This window comes from Falco peregrinus, chromosome 2 (assembly GCF_023634155.1).
Source record: "Falco peregrinus isolate bFalPer1 chromosome 2, bFalPer1.pri, whole genome shotgun sequence".
NCBI classification, from domain to species: domain Eukaryota; kingdom Metazoa; phylum Chordata; class Aves; order Falconiformes; family Falconidae; genus Falco; species Falco peregrinus.
This window is the reverse complement of record NC_073722.1, coordinates 103421534-103440157: the sequence shown is the minus strand read 5'-3', so window position 1 is coordinate 103440157 and position 18624 is coordinate 103421534. Positions and strand designations below refer to the sequence as shown.

General features: G+C 42.2%; 1 long non-coding RNA gene across 5 annotated transcripts in view; it reads left to right on the top strand.

The window, feature by feature from the left end:
• The window catches only part of LOC114011893 (uncharacterized), a 41811-nt gene that overhangs the window by 21686 nt on the left and 1501 nt on the right, over window positions 1-18624 (top strand). For 3 of the 5 annotated variants that reach the window (XR_008746084.1, XR_003554023.2, XR_008746087.1), the window contains one exon: window positions 6104-18006. This is a non-coding gene — a long non-coding RNA (uncharacterized LOC114011893). The remainder of the gene's footprint in view (window positions 1-6103; window positions 18007-18624) is intronic. The other 2 variants (XR_008746085.1, XR_008746086.1) reach the window with 2 other exon arrangements.

Below are 18624 nucleotides of genomic sequence, written 5' to 3'. Positions count from 1 at the left end.
CAAATATTTGGGCATTTCTCTTCCATGGATGCAGATACTTAGGAATTTAGTGTATGTGAGTAGGAGGAAGGAGACGGGCATGGTCAGGGTCAAGTTTTCGAGCACTCTGAGATCACATCAATTACTGTAATCCAGGAGAGGCTTTTTGCTTGCAGCTCCAAGGGGTACTGCAGCTGCCAGGATTTGAGAGAGCGGGTAGCAGTTGCTCCCACTCCATCCATCTGTTATTTCATTGGGATTAAAAATTGCCCTGTTCTTCTAAAACCTTTCATTGGCAGTCATTGTAACTTCGGAGCTTTTGACAAAGAGCAGCAGAGCTCTGAAAGCAGAACATGGTTGTTTTTTTATAGTGGAAGAAGTGCTTGATTTACCTCCAGCTGATGCCTGGGCTCCCTCACCTGCAGACCCAAGATTCATTAAGGAGAGAGCTCTAAGTCATATCACAAGAGCAGGAAACATGAAAGACTGCTTTCTTCTAATATGCAACAAAGCACATAATTAAAATAAACAAAATAGCATTAACCGTAAGGTCTTGCTGGTGTCATTTTCAAAGCCATGAAGGGATTTTGGAATCTCTAAGATGTAATCTGTGTGGATTTCAGTAAGGCATTAGCTGCAGAGCCACACGGGAAATTATTAGTTAAACTGGACATTGGTACAAGGAACCAGTTAGAAAGCAACCCCATTTTGTGATGTTAAGGGAGATATTGGGCTGGGGGAAGATTAAGCTGAAATGCCCCTCAAAACAACATGTGACTAACTGTAGTTACAATAGGAATGAATTAGAAGTTACTGACATTACTGACAACGCGATGTTGGGGAGCTCTGTCAGATCAGGTAAAAGAACAGAACATCACACTGGAAGCAGAGGCTGGTCCTAGGGACTGAAATAATAAACTATGAAATATATTAGTATAAAATCTGAGTGAGTGGTTAGGGGCTAGAAATAAAGATTTCATCTGTAAGTGAGTCTTGCATTTAGAAGTCTCTGAAGATCTTGAAGACCAGAGAAATTCTACAGTAAATACAGCAAACCATTGATAGTTAAACCATGGTGTTTATATTGCAGTTGTATGAGACATGAGTGAGGCTGAGTCTGGAATACTGTGCTCAACTCTGGTCACTTGTATTCAAGAAAAATGAATTTACATAGGAACAGCTACCGAGAATACTACCAGGAGGATCGAGGAGCTTGACTTGTGAGATGGAGCTAGAAGATGGGGCTTGTTCTGCCTTGCAGAGTGAGTGCTGGGGCAGGGTGCGAGCATTGTCTGCAATATGTCAGGAGAGAAGGCTGAAGAAGGGGGAAAAAGTCTTAAAAGTCATAGACGACAGTAGTGCGAGGTCAAGGGCACATAAATTGACAAACACAAGTTTAGACTTCTAGGAACAGGTTTCTAGCATTTAGGGCATTTTAGGGTAGACGTCTTAGAACCATCTGCTGGTAGGAAAGTCAGTGGCAGTGCAGGTATGTGCTTTTACAATCCTGTGTGGTGGTTAGCAAACTAACTGTAAGATATAGTTGTCTGTTTCAATGCTTGACAGATCTCAGTGACCCAGGAGAGCACTCTTCCTCCTTCTGTGTTAATAAATGGAAATGTGCCTGGCCTTGAGAGACTTTTTGAGAATGAGTATGTCCATGCACGAACAATTGCAAGGATGTTTGGGGTTTTTGTCCAGTTATAAATATTTTAATTTCACGCCTTAAAGTTAGTTGCAAGTATGTTACTATAGGTACTTACAGTATTTAATGTTTAAGCCAAAGCTGTAGTGAAATTTCTGCCTAATTCTGCTCCACAGCATTTGATACTGAGACACAGCAGCTATGGAAAACAGCAACTAAAGAGCACTAATTAAGACTCAGAGTGCTTTCAATAAACTTGTGTTGCAATGAACAAATTAACTGACAAGGGAAAAAGACAATTGCCCTCGAGGGAATGTGCTGACATAGAGATAACTCCAAGTAGTTCAGCAGTCTTTTGATTTGGAGGAAACTATGAAATATGAGTCAGGTTCAGTAACGTTTATATCTGATGTGTCAGAAGGAATAGCACAAAAATGTCATCACGTTAGAAAACAAAAAAATTTCCAACTAAGAAAAATGCATGCAGGGAAACCAGTAGAAACCTTAAGTAGGCAATTATTCTTGCTACTGCCTGCTTTAGCTGTAGCGCACGAGCACAGCACTGTTTGCAGTCGGTGCACAAGGAGTGCGCCTTGTGCATTGCTGGACACAGAACAGGGTGAGGGGAAGCTTCAGACATACTCAATTTTACTACTTGTTTTAAAATACGAAACAGTTTTTTTCTTGTGAAGGTGACATCCTGAAGAAAAAGAGCACCTGCTGTTCTCTGAAGGCACTCTGCAGGACAGGAGATGTTCAACTCTGGGCAGAACCAGTCGTCTGAGCTGTGCATATGGCAACAGCAGAAGCAAAAGGCATAGGAGAATTGTTTCTTTATAGTGCTTTGAGTTGGGGTTGGTTTTTTTTTTTTGTTTGTTTATCTTTTGGAAGATGTAACATTTGCATGTTGTCAGCACATGCTTGCTGTTTTGATTTCTGACTCAGTTCGGTATGGGAATATTATTTGAGACCTTAGAATTTCTGGTGGATTGGGAGATTTTTCCCCCTAGTGTTAAGCAAAGCCATATATAGATTTTTCAGGCTGAGAATCTGGGTTCTAACAGTGTTGGTGTGTCCTCTCTAAAACCCAGAAATGAATAATTTCAGAAGCATTGAACTTGGGGGTGAAAATAGTAGATAGTAAGAGGGTGATGAGGGCTTTTGTCAGAAGTAGCAATAGTATGGCCGTTTGCTCCCTTTTGGTAGCAGGCTTGCTCCTGTAACATCATTAAATCCTTCCTCTTTTAGAAAGTCCTTTATGGGAAGCAACAGTTTTGGATCCCTGGGTTCTTCGGTTTCGTCTTCATGATTTATGGTTGTTGACATTGGATTGTGTGCATCAGCTTAAGGGTGTTTGTGATACACTTGCCACGTTTCAAGCCACAGGCCAGCATCTCTTGTGGCAACGGAGAACAGTGCAAGTCTGAGGAATGCTGGCAGGGAGTTACCTGCTCCACCAGCTTGAGGCTCTTTTTTCTTGGTGAGGAGAAGAGGCTTTATTTGCTGGGTCTGTTTAGCATTGTCCATGAATACTAAGTCCTATTCTTAAACAGCCAAGAGAAAGGGGGGAAAAGAAGGAAATAAAAGGGCAAGCAGCTCACATTGCTCCTGTGCCATTTTCTGGGTTTTTTTTTTTTTTCTTTTTTCCCAAAGCTCATAACTTCAGGTCATTTTAGGATTAATTGAAGCTAATATCTTTACTTCAAAGCAGCACAGATCAAGCCAAACGTACATGCATAGCAATTAAAGATTTGGCAAGGTAATATGGATTGGCTTCTACAGCAGCAGCTTTCTCCCTGTGCTGTTCCACTTGTTCTGGCCTTTGATGTGCTTCAGAACACAACTAGCTGGGCCTGTGTTTTAAACAGAGGAGCATTTTAGCACTATATTCTGCAGAGATTGACTGTTGTGCTATGGTTAATATTTTTAATTGTCTGTAAAATTGGAAAGATTATGAATCTGTAGTATGACTGGCTACTGGAGAATTCTGTGGATAATGAAGAAAATTGCAGGGGGCAAATTGAAAGATTTCTCTTCTATATTGTATAGCATCAGTATTCCTTTAGTGCTAACAAAGATGAGGCCAATTTAGTATAAATCTTCAAAGCAACATGTGTGAGTTTATCTGTCCAGTGCTCATTACAGTTAATGGGAATCATGTGGCTGGAACTTTGCAAGTGCTTTGAAAGTGTTCCTTTTATGATTACATTATAGACCCCCATGTTAGCTGTTTTGCTGCTATTTTTATATTGCTCCATTTGTTTTCTTGACATAAAAAAAGCCAAAACAGTAAATTAATAAAAAACTGCATCGCCCCTTCCATTCCTAAATAAAATACTCATTTTCTAAAGTAAATAAAATATTACTTAGACGTAAATCAACTTGAGACACAACATGCATCTCTGCTGGTTTAAATCCCTGTAGTGTAAGACAGGCTGCTTGTTGCACGCTTACTAAGGTGAGCTTAACTGGGAAATCAAAATGCTGAGCCAGATATGTATGTTTGAATTTTGGTCTGTACTATTAGTCACCATGTGTGGTATATGATCTATATCTCTTTTTTGATCTGTAGGGAAGACAAAAAGCATAATAAAACCAGCAACTTACAAGTAAGACAGGTAATGAGCATAAAAGTGCACCTACACAGATGAAAGTTTAAATTGTTAGAAGCTTGGTCTTAATTAATATTTGATTGTTGTCCTATTAAAATATATAAATAGGCATATAGCTTAGGAAAGCTAGATTCTCCCCCCCCCCCCCCCCCCACTTGATATTTGGATAAATTAGAGAAAATTTTATAAAAACATTTGAAATACAATAATAAAAGGTTTTCAGTGTGGCATTAGGTGAAATACTCTGGGTTTTAGGGGAAGAAAATGCCTTGATTTAGGAGCACATCAATGAGCTGGTTGGTGACCTGTGCCCAGTGGGTGGGCTGTGGGTGATGACAAGTGCCTTTTGTTTCTCCCACAGCCTTATTTGGTGGGAGCCATGAGAAAAATACAAATTGTTCTCCATGGACACAGAACACTCTTCTGAGTTTCTTCTGGTGGTCCTGTGAGTGTTGGACATTGTGTTTTGGCTTCTTCCTTTTTTTTATTTTTTTCAGGAATGCATGTCGGGGTTTGCACTCCTTCCTTCCCTTCAACTCTGGCTTAATCCACAAAGGTGGTTTAGGAGTCTGTGTTTTACTTTTTGTACGGGGTTGGCGTGGCAAGGTTTTGGTGGCAGGAGGCCATGCAAGTGGCTTCTGTGAGGAGCTGCCAGAAGCTTCCCCCGTGCCTGACGGAGCCGATGCCAGCCGGCTGCCAGCCCCATGGAGGCCGTGACCCGCGGGCAGCGGCGCTGGGGCAGCCCCTGGCAGGGCCCGTGGCCCATGGGGAGAGGAGCCCGGGCTGGGGCAGGGCTGGGGCAGGGCTGGGGACCCCGCGGGGACCCCCCCGGGGCAGCTCCTGAGGGACGCTCCCGTGGGAAGGGCTCCCGTGGGAGCAGGGGGCGCAGGGCTGGCTCCTGGGGCAGGGACCCCACGCTGGAGCGGGGCAGCGTGCGGGGGACGGGGCGGCAGAGACGGCGTGTGAGGGGCTGACCCCAGCCCCATTCCCGTCCCCTGCGCCGCTGGCGGGAACGGGGAGAGGCGTCGGGAGTGAAGCGGCGCCCAGGAAAAAGGGAGGGCTGGGGGGAAGGTGGGTTTTACATTTGGGTTTAGTTCTTACTATGCTGCTCTGATTTGATTGGCAATAAATTAATTTTTTCCCAAGGCGAGTCTGTTTTGCCCGTGATGGTAATTGCTGAGTGATCTCCCTGTCCTTATCTTGACCCACGAGTCTTTCCTTGTGTTTTCTCCCCCCTGTCCAGCTGAGGAGGGGAGTGATAGGGTAGCTTTGGTGGGCACCCACCTTCAGCCAGGGTCAACCCACCACATTTTTAAAAAAACTTTTAATCTTGAGATTGTTTACTGTGAGCAATACTGCAAATTAGGCAATGCTTTTCCTTAGCTTAGTTCCTGAACATTCAAGTGCAGGTGGTTTGAGGGAAATGCCAGATATGTTTGGGATTGGCAAACTGGGAAAGCTTCTGTCCCGCTGTCTCCAGTAAAAGGCAACATGTTCAGTCCTCTTTGCGACAGGCCTGGCAAAAGCCAAAATCCAGCATCAGATGGTGGCCTCAGGCCATCTCAGCTCAGCTTGTGATGCTTTTTGCAGGCACTTTGTGCGATTCTCTGGGAGAAGGCATGTTTTTTTGTTTTGTTTTGTTTTCCCTCAGGCTGAAGCAAGCTTGCAGGCCATGATTTAGCAACGAGCCTTGCAAGAGTTCCAAAACAGGAGAACATTTCCCCCTCTGTACATACTCTGTATTCATGCAGGTGCTAAGCACCCGCCACTGCAGAAGGATCAGTGCTACTGAGGTTCTCCAGAGAGGCAGGGAAGGAGCAGAGCTAAGTTCCACAGTCTGACTTTTATTTTCCTTTCATCCTTACAGTTCTTTAAAGCAAACCAGATTTTGACCAGTGGGAGAGGGGAGAGATGCAAACATCTGCAGAGCGCAAGCAAGATTCTCAAGATTTTTCAATGGAAGGTAAAAGGAAAAGGAGATGGTGGGAAGCCGCTTCACACCAGGGAGGCTGGTATTTAGCTTCAGTTGTTTGCTGAGAGCTTGTGCCTTTGACCTGTTGATTAGATAACTGTGGCAGTAGCAGAAAGCTTTTAGAGGTTTGGCGAGTATGGTAAGAGGGTGGTTGTTCAGAGCTGTCACCATGGAGGGAAGGAAAGCATTCAGAAACACTAAATGTGAACACAGTCGAGCAGGTACATGCTGCTAGAACAATGCCTGGCACTGAGCTTTGTCGCAGGAAACCAGCTTTGGTGTATCAGCTTTCCATTTGCAGTTGCTGTTGCCAGAGGGAGGGAGATGAGAGAAATGGTCTGTAACAGCAGAAAATCTGATTTATTTTTTAAAAAATACAGGCCTGGGCAATTACCAGTCTTAAATGTACTTAGCACTTTTGCTTGAAGGTAAAAATGTGACATACAAGAGAGAAGTAGGGACGTTGCAGGGAAAAAAGCGAAATAAATATAAATGTTGCAGTAGCTGGGTTCAGTGTTTTGCATGCAATCATGAAATGTAGTAGCAGCCCATGTGTATTGTGGATGATTGTGTATTATGATTAAACACTGAGGTCTCAACTGGCAAGAGCAAGTTGCCTTAGCAAAATATTTTGTGCAGCCTACACAGTAGTAAGCATTTTACTAGCAGGAGTGAGAAACAAATCCCTTTGGAAAGAGCCATTGGATCTCTCTTTCCTTGGAAAAACTACAGGAAAATTTTGTCCAGACTGTTAGATATGTCATATAGGTTTTGCTGCCAGTGTGGAGGTCTGATCCAAAGTCTGTACAAAGCCTAGTACTTTCAGTAGACTTTAGTTTACTGTGATGAGTAATCTGAAAAGAGAGGAGGCCTGCAAGTGTGTAGGAGAATCCTGTGGCTGAAAGAAGTGACTGGTCTGAAGGATGAGAGTAACACTGAACAGGGGTCTTCTGGAGGTCAGGAAAGAGTCTTTGAAGAAAGATCAGAGCAGAATGATAATGTGATAGTATTAATTTCAGGTGAAAAGAGTACTAAAACATGCAGTGGGTCCATCTTTCCAACAATAAGCTGGAAATAGTGCCCCTTTAGTTTAAAATTAATTTTTCTTGGGCATAACCAATATTATAAAAGATTTGCACTTCCTGGGTCTGCATGCATTTAATCACAAGTTGATTTATGTACATGAGCAGTTCGCAAGGACCGTGGCTTGTTAGATCTGAGTGTAGGTGTTTGTGTGACCTAACAACGTAGCACCTGTAGGAGAAGTAGGAAGAGTTTGAAGGAACATTCCTGCTCTGTCAAAGGCAAGGTGTTTCTGCTTTATGGTCGGTAGAACTAGGCTGGAGTCCAGTTGGTGAACTGACACAGAACTGAAGTGATGGTTCAGTTTCTGTAGGACCGTGTCTGTGTGCTAAGACTGGTACAGCCTCAAGGGAGTGAAAAGATGACTGAAGAATGTTTATACATTCCCATGGTGACCTTTAGTTTGGAGGTAACCAGCAAGGTGTTTTTAAATAAAACAGACTTCTATATTGTTACAATTAATTTTTTCCTCTGGTAGCATTTCCACTCTTACAGTTTAATCCAAAATATTCTTGGTGGAGATCTGCGGTATATTTCAGTGGTCTACTCTGTAGGTTAGAATCCTAAGTATATTTTTTGCCAAAATTTGTTAGGAACACAATTTTTAAGTAAGATTGTGATTATAGGTACTGCATGTTACATAATGGATTTGTAAGGAGTACGCATGTGTAGCCAGGACCAAGTACAAGCACAGCTCTCTCAAACCTCTCAAGATTCTGCGTGGTACATGGAGCCACGTGGAAGGAGAGTTTATATGTAACCACTTTATGCCATGCCTGAAAAAATGCAGCTGAATTGTTGTTTGTTTGGTTTTTTTTAATTTAATGTAGTTATTGCTAGAGGTCTTTTGCATTTTTATCAAAGCCAATGAAATGGCTAATAAAATCCTTTGACCCCTATAATAGTCTTTTACTGATCTTTCAAGCTTGTTTTTGCTGACTTGTTGCCATTGGTACATGGGAAGTACATGGGCATATAGTGTGGTTTGTGACCCTGTGAGCTCTGTCCTATCACAGACATTAAGGAACTGCTAACAACAGAGTGTAATTCACATTCTTTCTCTGTTTCGCTGTATGTATCTGTCTGGAGACTGAAAAATTTTAGGAGAATTCAAATCAGCTCCATTATTGAGGTAAGAATGTTGTACTACCAGACACTGTGTGTTCTATTTCTTTACAGCTAAAGGTAAATTATTATTTTCTGTGGAAACCCCTTGTCTCTCATACCTCACTTGAGAGAATGTCTTAGTCTTGAAATTAAGTTTGTCATAAGAGTTGTTGATGAAAATTATGTTGTGACTTGGTCTTCAAGCAAACTAAACAAAAGACATCAAGGTTGAAAAGCATTGCTATGGTTACGTTATTTAAAGGCAATTGTTAATAAAGGAGAGAAAATTGGAACTGAGAGAGGCAGTAACTGCAAAAGCATAGAAAAGGTTAGACTAGAATTTTTCATCAAAACTTGATGTGAGCTTACTTCATGTTATGTTCATTAAATATCCATTTTAAGGCTGCCATCTTAACCCAAAGGATATAGCTAGGAGAAATCTAACAAGAAGTTTAGGTTTTAGAGAAGGGCAGCATTCATGTTTTGAATTCCTGGGCTAAGGGGACTGGATGGAGTCCAGTTAGGCTTTAGAGTGGGAGGTTTTATCCCTTCTTTAGGTTTTTGGGAAGAGATAATTAGTTTTAAAATGGTTGCAGTGTGCTTTTAAAATCACATATGTTCTGATTTTGCTTCCCTGTTCTTTATCATGGTGCATTACATATTCGCATGGGACCAGAACCTTAGAAGCAAGGAATTTGGGCTTCAGCTGCTAGCATGATTTAAACCCCAAGCTTAAATATTTTAATTGAAGTCAGCTAATGTATAGCTTCTAATCCCAGGGTAGAATGTTGGCTTTTTAAAAATCATAAATATGCCCACAGTCCCTGAAATTGAGAGAACACCACGCACTGGTGGCATGGTTTGTGGTGACAGCAGCTGTCTTTGCCTACACAAAGACCCCAGTTCAAATCTGCATAGAATGTTTTTTAGCTACTTCCTTTCTGGGGTAATATTTTTGAGTTCAGAGGAATTAGACCAAAGCTGACTGATGGCCTCCATTTATGTGAAAAGTGCTTGTTTACTTTGAAAATGTAGGTTAACTGAATATCAGCTTTCAAATTAGCCTACTTTATCACTTAAAAGAGATGTTTTTCAATTAAAATAAGAAGATATTACATACCAAAGGTTACAGAAACATGTTCTTTAAAAATTAAGTTAAATTAGAAATGACATTTCCTCTTCTAATATTGATGTTGTAGCTGAGAGTTAAGCTATAAAAGGAGTCAATTAAATTCTCTGCAGCTTTGCTGCAAAATCCAAATTTAAATTACACAATAAAGGCATCATATTAATGCTGGCAGTTTCAGACCACTCGTTTCTAGAACTAAACTGGGGCAAAAACATTCATCCAAACCCACATCTGTCTAATTAATAAATTCCTATGATGTCAAGATTTAAATATGAACACGTCATAGGTTCAGTCTTGGTGCCAGGTTTCTGACACTGGAAGGTTCTGAAGGGCTGTTAGGAAACCGGAGTGTTTATTAGTATCAAAAATGAGCACATCAAATGTGCTGTACCCCTTTGCCACGAGGTTTCTCCAGTGAATCACCAGTGCTTCTTCCTACTAGTGCTGGTAACTTGTCTGTGGCCACCAACCTACGCCAGCGTATTCAGGAGTCTTTAGATTTGGTTGATCACACTTTGCAAAGAGAAATCAGGGAGCACTTTCTCTGGGTTTAGACTTATCCAGGGAAGAAAGATTACTGAATATTGGTATTTTTTATTAGTTTATTTAAACATAGTGACTTATGAGATTGTGACTGGATTCTAAGCTTTTGGATGTAGGTCCTTGAGGTTTTGAAAAGCTAGCCCCAGGCGTGCAGGGAAGCGGGCAGTGTAAGCAGCAAGTATTCTCTAGCTCACCTCATACTGTCAAGGCTGGCTGTGAGGGATGTGTAGGAGCAGGGGAGGCTTCGGCAGCCTTTTTGGGGCAGAGAAGCCCCTACAAGGCTGCAGCTAAAACAAGTTATCTGACTTGAGAGCACAAATCCTTGATGGTTCAATGGGACTTAAGCTCCCTGTGTGCTCTAAGGGTTTTGAGAACTTCCCCATCTTCCATGCTTTGCAGATACTTGTAGGAGAGGTGTTGTAGTGTTACTGTAGGTTGGATTAGTGCAGCAGAGTATAATCTTCGTAGTTTTTCCCTTTGCAAAATGGCAGTGGAGGCTCTTCTAGCTGAGGATGAGGATGTACAGAGTAGAGTTGGGAGGCTGTTAGGCCTTGTGGTCATGGGAGTCGAAAGTGCCCCAACAGATGAGCAAAATGTTTTATCTGGTTTCTCCCCAACGGTTGCTGCCAGACTTTATTCTAAGGCTCATCTGTGACCCTGACTCCTGGAGTTTGCTCAAGAACTGCATTTTATAGCTTAATCTTTGCCACTTGATGATTTAGTGAAGATTTTAAAAGTAGTATACTGAAGGTTACTCTGCTTGGAAATGGTTAAAAACTGCAGAGAACTATCTTTCAATTTATACATATATATTAAATACCTCCTGCATTCTCTCTGTGCTTTCCAATATGGCAGTATTTTGTAAGCAGTCTTTGTGTCTCCTCTGATCATCTCTGCAGTAGTCAAGACCCATCTTTTTACCCTCACAATTGTGCAGACCTAGGAGGAAGAGGAAGTGGTCTTTGTCCTAAAAAATTTAAACGCTCTGAAAAATGGTGATGAAATAGAAAAGTGGTGTTAATTTCAAGCTCCATTAGAAGCAAAAGGACAGATATTTATATCCATCTTCTGTGCTATACTTTGGACCCTTTGGTATTTTGTTTTAGTGTGGTGGTTAAATATTGGAATGAGGAGTGCTTCAGGGGTCAAAGAGGAGATGGGGAGTGAGTGCTTGTTAAATAAATGTTGACAGGAACCTCACATTAAACTTAAAAAAAAAACCCTAAGTTCCTATTGCTGTAGCGCCAGCAGTACATTTGAGGGATGCGCCTCCCTCCTCTGGCCACTTTATGATCAAAATGGTTTGGTTCTGCAAACCGGTTATGCTGGCTGGCACCTTACTTGGTTATTCCTGCCCCTGCCTTATGCAAAACGTGTGCTGAAAAGGGGAGTAGCAGGACCTGGCCCGTGCCAAGGGCAGCGATGGGGCATGCGGTGCAGCACGCTCGGTGATGCCTTTCTCTACCACAGAATCAGCATGAATCAACTCAGGAGGAGGAGTTGCTGCTGCTTGGGTAACTACACCTCTGAGAGTCTGTACAATGCGGAGCACACACACCTCCTCAGAGCCCTAACCAGCTGCCCTGGCCCCTGTGCTGGGGATGCCTGGGCTCCCAGCTGAGTGCTCCACCTCCCTTGGTGTCACAGCGCCTGCTCTTTTAACACTTCAGACAGCACTGAGCTGAGGCTCCTGACACCACATCTTTCATTTTTTTACAGGATGTTTGTTTTATGTAATGTTTGTCTCCAGCAGCTTGACTTCTGTTGTTTGTTTAATGCAGTTCTGATTCCCATTCTAACAGTTTTCTAACTTACACTGTGAGTGAGCTAAAAAGGAATATTTAAGAACAGTGCTAAGATGCTTTCTGCTGCTCTGTGCTGTTTTGAAAACCAGCTGTGCAGTGAAGAATATGACTGTTCCTGATGAGTGTATTAGTTTAAATCCAAACATTTAACAGGTCTGTGCTAGCTATCTGACCTGTAATCTAAACTGATGGGGTTTTGCCCTAGGGCCACCTAACCACTATTCTGAAGTGTTTTAATTGTAACGTGTCTTGGATAGCTAGCTTGCTATTTCTAGCAGTCTGTAGAAGCAGAGGATTTGGTTCCACTGAAACTAGTAATTTACCGAAGCTGAAAGTTAATCTGATCCTATTTGTAGCTGGCATTCATATAAATCATTTGGACAACTTTGTGCAAGGCCTGCTCTTTATTCCCTATTTATCCAGTGCCTACCCCAGCATAATCCTGATCCATACCTGCTGTCTCCTGATGTTAGTGCCTGACAGTGTTTAATCCTAATGATGGGCCTGACACGTTTCGCAAGCATACAGGGCAGATCAAGCCTGTGGAGCTGTTACTGTGAACATCTTTGCTGGCAGAGTTGTGTCACCCGACAGTAAAAGAGGTGTTCACCTAGCAAAATACAAGTACTTGTTGAACTTGCACTGTGGAGAACAATAGACCAGCCAAGTAAAGCAAATGCAGGGGAAAGAAACAGTAATTTATGCTATAGTGGAGATGTATAATACAGGTGTATACAAACTTAATTAGTGTTTCCAAATAATATGTTTAAGTGATTTTTTTTTTTCTTACAAAGAATCTAAAAATGCTAATGCAGCTATATAAATTCAATTTTCCCCAATATAATGGTTGTTATAAACAAAAGCATATTTAATCATAAAATGTTTTGCAACAGTGAGTGAATAGTATGCTTTCCATTTTGTGTCTAAGGAAAACAAAGACACAAAGAAATACACATACTGAATCTGGGTTTGTCGCTGTTGTGCTATGAGATACGAGCATGGACATCACAGGTAGTTCTCTTCTGGAGTCTCACTCCATGAAAAGCCCATTTTGATTTCAAGGGGACCAAGGCTGCTACGAGGCGTTGGCAGATTTGTGGCAATGCTGTCTGGCCCTGCTGGATGCAGTTTCAGCTAAAATCACAGCCAGATCCCAAACTGGCTGTTAAAACCACCTTCAGCCGGCCCTTGTTTTCTGCCTCTGTTTTGCTGCCAATGCCTGTCTAAGCGGGCAGCTTCTCTTCACATCACCTTTGCTACCCAGTGTGGTGAGTGAGGCCCTGACCTGGAAGTCCCTGATCCTGGAATAAGTTGCTGCTGCTGTGTTATGCAAAAGGAGTGACCTGGAGGAGTGCTTTGAGACTGATGCAGTAGCGTCCTGGGGTAGGACATGGAGCTGAGGGCAGCAGGGTTGATGGCTTTAATGTTTGCACATAGTTCAGGTGCAGCCAGAACTGTACGTCCACATTTTTGCAAAGGTCTACCCCCTGATTTTATTTCCAGTCTCTTTTTTTGTGTGTGAAATGTGATAGTGATGTGGTGCTTACCTCACTCAGAAAATGCCTTCAGTTTCATAAATGAAAAGCCTTTTATAGGGCTGTTGTATTTTGTTTTTTTCTGGGAAATCATAACTCAACCATGAAATCTCACTGTCTTCTGTTGCTAGCTTCAATCTCTTGTGCTTTGCTCAACAGGAATTCCCCTTGCTTCCCCATGTAAAATAAACATAATTTAAAGTCACTTTGTCTTTTTGAATTTTGAAGTTAAATCTTACCATAGCAGTGTCATTGCAGCTGTGATTTAGAGATGTGTTTTAAAGATGTAAGAATGGCAGCTTTTACATTTACATTTAGCTCTCAAATTTTGCAGTATACAGAGAAACAGAGATAGTGGCTGTATTTTCAAAGGAAGATGAGCTATTGAATTAATTTTAAGAAAATAATGTTAATAAAATCTGATTTTTAAAAAAATATTTGGAGAATACTATATACAGTGGATCTAATATGCCAGTAGAGAGAATTTTCCTCTCCCTTCCTCTGTCTTTGGTTTTTAACCTACCTGAGGATGTTCTGTGACACAGCCAGCCATAATGGCACCAGACATTATAGTCTATTGTGTTAATAATCCGTGAATTAAAGCATCCCCCAGCAAGCTCTTAATGTGATGGATGGTATCAATGATGTGTGGCTAAAGGGTCCCCAAGCAGGCACTGCCACCGTAGACCAAAGCAGTTTGGAAGGTCTATTGTTGTCAGTGATCCGCTGATTATAGGACATACCTGGAGGAAGGGTGGAGCGGAGGCAGAGGGAGGCTGTGAACAGCAGCTTAAGCTCTGTCAGGTGTCAGGGCTGCCTGTTACAAATGGAAAGCTGGCAAGAAAAGCGTGTGCTGCCTGGGATGAACTCAACAGCAGGTTCTGGAGAACTTCCGAGGCGGGTGAGGGTGCTCATCAGATTGCCAGGGATGAGGAGTGGGAGACCAGAATACTTAGAATCCTCTTGACGAAGAAAAGAGTAAGTCTCAACATTAAAAATAGATGCTTTTTATCTTGTATATGATACAAAATCTCTTGTGATATGATATTTTTTTATTATACTTGAGCAGCTCTGAGCAGTCTTAGATTAGGCCTGTATCACAACAGTAATACACAGGAGGCTATGTTTTGTCTTGCTACGACACCAGCTACTATTGTTTTTGATCTGCAGCCTCTGAAGAGGGATGCTGCATCTTCTATGGAAGGTGTTATGAGTGCAGATTAGTTAGACAAGTGCTGGAGTGAATGCATAAGTAGTGATTTTGCATAATGAGGTATGTGAAATCCCAGTGGAGGTTGTTAAAACAGATAGACAGCCTGTGGTAAACAACAAGGAAGGTAGGCTTTGAAAACAGATGGCTTTGAAAACCTGGCAAATGACTGTTCCATACTTAAAAATCAGTTTTGTTAGTGGAAAATATCTTATTTAAAAAAAAGAAGAAAACTGAAAAAGCTTAGCCTGCATATTTTCATAAACCGGAATGTGCTAATAAAGTTCTGTGGGTAACCATGTATCATTTGTCTTTCCTGCTGTATGTGTGTCTGAATGGTGGAGGCGGTGGACTGCATGTCTTGAAACGTTCTGCAGCGATCCATCAGGCTGTTGCTTCTACCTGGCAGACGTGTTGGTCTTCATTATCACTTTGACTGTCTCTAGGTGTGCACTTTCCATTGGGAAATTAATCTTGCAATCAAAGGGTTAATTCATCGTGAAAGATAAGAGTCTGTAAGCGAAATGGGAATATAGAGGAATATTCCTGCTGGGTGGAAAGGGCGCAGAGAGGCCTGTTGCCACCTGAGATACTCTCTAGCTAAGGTAAGAGCTGGCCAGAAGATGAGGGTCTGTTTCGGAGCTTTCAAATGCACCTGTTTTCCGTGGGTTTATGCCTTTGGCATAAGCAGGAGGAGGTGTGATGCTGGGATCAGCCTCTGCTTCCTTTGGTCCCTTGTAGGTCACATCAGCCGGGAAGGTGCTGGTGAGCTGGCCGTGAGGCACACCACCATTTCTGGTGTAACCTGTCTGGGGCTGGCGCTCTGGATTCTCCTGCAGAATAGCTGCAACTTAATTTCTATAGTATGAACTCCAAATGCAATAGTTTTTGCAGTATTTCCAGAAGCTCAGCTTGGGGCGCTCGCTCTCGGAGCACTGACACTGATGCACTCAAGGTGACTGTTAAAGATCTTCCCCCATGGCCTGAACTGAGGATATAAGGCTATTTTAGTAGAATAATACTTTTCGTTCTTTTCCAATGTAACCTCTAAAAGCATTCCTGTGTAGGTGCAAGTTACTCTACAGCCTGTGGGTAAAGAAAATGTCCTTTTCTTAGTTATTTTAGTGGCTCCCTTGGAACAAGCCCATAGGTGCCCAGGGCTCTGTGGACTTGATTGGAAGGTAGTGCAAGTGGTCTGATTCCTTTTTGAAAAGGATCACAAATGCAAACAGGGGATTCCTCGGTCCCTATCTGCTGCTGGAAAAAAGGCAAGTGCCTATGACTTGGGAATAAGAGATAGGTCATCCAGTGTCCTAAGAAAAAACTGGGGACACGGGGCCTTGTTGAGCACTTGCCCTTGCATGCTGGTGCTGCCTTGGCCGATCGAGGATGTGCAGTCAGCCAGAGTGATAACCCCAACAACAAAGCTTCAGTGCAGGGACGGCAGTTCGTGTACTTAAATCCTGGGAATCTGGGGGAGGAGGACAGCTCTGTACTGATTCTCAACTCATTAAAAATATGCTGTAAATGGGACTGCACCTGGGAGATTGGCACAAACAGTGTTTGGCACATGGCTTGGGCCAGACTCCCAGGAGTGGGAGCCAAGTGATGCTCTGAACATGGGAAGTGTCCGTGTCCCCTTTGCCCTCTGGTTTGCAGGGCCACTGCTGGGGACAAGCCTGCTGAGACTGGTGATGACAGTGGAGCTGGGGCAGCTGTGGGAGCATGGGCTCTGCTTTCATTTACATTAGGTGGGAGAAATAGGTGTTTAGAAAGTAAGAGAAGCAAATTTTAGCCACTTCATCTTTCTTCTCATAAATTAAATGAAGTACTTGCTGAGTAGCTCATTTCTCAAGGTACCAAGTACAGCTGTTGAGAATTTTTGCCATTATGTTATTTTTAATCAAAAAACGCTGATTATAAAACTGGATTTGTAGGCAAGAGAAGGTAGTGGATTTTTTGCAGTAATTTCCTTTTTTGATTAATTTCAGTGTGCCCTTTTTTAACGTTCTCAAAACAATAAAGTGGGCTGCTTTGTTGTCATTTGACATTGTTATTAACACTTAAGGCTAAAAGTGTTGGTTTTGGTTGAAAGAAAAATTAAATGATTCACGTGGTCTTTTTCTTAAGTTTTTTTTTTTGATTCCTTGACTTTATCTGGATTTTTACTTTTAGCCGTGTCTGCAGATGGAGATCACTGGGTGAGCAGCAGCTGAAAAGTCTTGCTTTCTGCTTGGAAAGAAACCTTTGCTACATAGAGATTGATCAGAGCTGAGAGTTTCTGTTGCTTCTGTGGAGAGTTGTACGTTTTCTCTCTTACTGGGTATTTGTGCCCATCACTGAGGCATTTCTAGAGCTGTGCCAGGCTCTGCATGATGCTCAGCATCATGTTTAAAAGCACTTCAGGTAATGTAGTTGAAAACTTTCAACTGTTGATTATTTTTGTACCTAAATAAGAGTTGAACTGTTCTGAAAAAAATCACCCAAGTGTCTCAAGTTCCATTGTTTTCTATGCTGCAACAAGATTGTTAGAAATGTCTGTTCTAGATGTATAAAGTTGTTAGAGAATAAATGAAAAGGGACAGTGCTGTCCTGACATTAACAGGTTAAGAAAAAGCCAGACATCCCTGCGCTAAAATATTCACCTGATTTTTTTTTTTCTTTTTTTCAGCTGCAGGGAACCAGGATATTTTATCTCCGACACTCTGCCAGCTCTGTAATAATGAAAACCAAGATAGCATTTCTCAGTCTTAGGGCTGCTGTTAGGAGTGTGTGTTGCACACGGGGGCAGTAGCACACCGTAAAGATCCGCAGTGTGGTAATACTGGCCGGGTTGATTTATGGGTGTGCGATATACAGTGGGATATTCAGTATTTGTTAGCTGGCTGCATGTTTGACAGTTATTGGCAAGAAGTATTAACTTACATCCAAGTTTGTCTTAACTAATAAGTGATGAGCAAAGAGAAGTTTGTATTTGCTGTCTTAAAATGATCTGTGACTCTTTATCCTTCAGAGTTCTTGATTCCAACTTTGACATGTGACTGTTTTCATCTGTTTAAATGTTGCAGGTGCCATCAGAAGCCAAAAGTGAAAAAACTGCTTTTGGGAGCAACATGAAACCGTTCTTCTTGTGACTTGGAATCAGCACTTGTATTAAATTGCCCTATTTAATCTAAGCTTTGTTTTAGGCTTTTTGAATATATTTTCTGTGATACAGTTAGTGGAAAGGTTGCTCTATTTTTTTAAGGGATAACCAAGTGCTTAAGTGCTTTGCTGGATCCGGGCCAGAGCCAGCATCTTGCAGAATAGAGCCCGTGACAACTCATCTCATCCTAGAATCTCAGTTTTCTTCACAAACTCCAGTAAACAGAGTGTCCTGATAAGCTGTGAATACTGTAGCAGCAGCAATGTCCCAGCTTTCCAGATGGCAAAGAGAGTGGTTAAATGACTTGCTCAAGGGAGTTGGGAGATGAGTGAGGCTGGGCAGATGTAGGAGGCGGACTCTGGGGATGATTTTGTTGGCTGGGTTTATTACATGTTTGTTATATTTATGCTGCTGCCTGGGTGGTGTGATTGGGACATAATTGCCTGAGTCCGTCTGTTCTGCGAGGTGTTTTCTGAGAGAGTATCTAGAGCTCTCGGGGTGGTGATGGAGTGGCTCTGGTTGCTCTGTAATGGGGTAATTTGGATGACACCGGCTTGCTCCCAGACCGAGGGGTAGGACTGCTGCGGGTGACAAGTTGCAGAATGGTAGTGCTGATGCCTTGGTGCACCCAGTTACCCTTGACTCTTGATGTGTGAAAGGAAATAATGGAAAAAAGAATAAAGGCAAGAAAATGAAAAACAGAAATGCTGAGTAACACCTGGGGGTTTTATCCTTGCATTTGCAGTTTATGTCAGTATTAGTAACTCCACTCCAGAACTCACCTGAAGCAATTATCCAGGGACTTCCTAATAGTATTCCATCATAACACAGGGAGTTACACAGGGTATTATTTGAAGGT